The sequence below is a fragment of the Penaeus monodon genome, chromosome 15 (assembly GCF_015228065.2).
Source record: "Penaeus monodon isolate SGIC_2016 chromosome 15, NSTDA_Pmon_1, whole genome shotgun sequence".
Lineage (NCBI taxonomy): Eukaryota > Metazoa > Arthropoda > Malacostraca > Decapoda > Penaeidae > Penaeus > Penaeus monodon.
The window spans coordinates 18,393,709-18,394,116 of record NC_051400.1 but is presented as its reverse complement, the minus strand read 5'-3'; the positions used below and the strand labels follow the sequence as shown (position 1 = coordinate 18,394,116).

Here is a 408-nt window from a genome sequence, read left to right as displayed (position 1 = left end):
CCAGTGTCTTGGGTGAGCTAAGCATGTGTGGTTGATAAGGAGTGTTAATATTTATTGTGAAAAAATGGATAGACTTGATTTTATGGTGTCAGATGGCTGTCCCATGGTGTTGTGCAAGGGAAGGGAACAGCAACAGCGGCATGAATGAATCCCAGCTGATCAGAATGACTAGTGTAGATGAGCTGTGAAAAACTCCCTGTCGGAATCATGAACGCTTAAATGTGCAACAGCGACAGCACTAGTACTATGCCTTGAAAAGATATAGAGTGGAAGATAAAAGAAAAAAAAACGATTAGAGACAATTTAGCCCGAGAATCATTTCGCAAACGTGGCGATGAGCCAGTCTCGACCGTCACGCCCCACGGATCACTGGAAGGCGTCGTGGTAGAGGCGAGTGGGTGAGCACGT

At 45.8% G+C, this 408-nt stretch overlaps 1 protein-coding gene across 1 annotated transcript in view; it reads left to right on the top strand.

Annotated features, from left to right (window-relative positions):
- Positions 1-4: 4 nt before the first annotated feature.
- The window catches only part of LOC119581797 (tyrosine-protein phosphatase non-receptor type 11-like), a gene marked incomplete in the record, with an annotated part of 28,940 nt that continues 28,536 nt past the window's right edge, over positions 5-408 (top strand). Inside the window, 1 exon segment of the mRNA XM_037929928.1 lies at positions 5-408. This exon segment is cut by the window's right edge and continues 217 nt beyond it.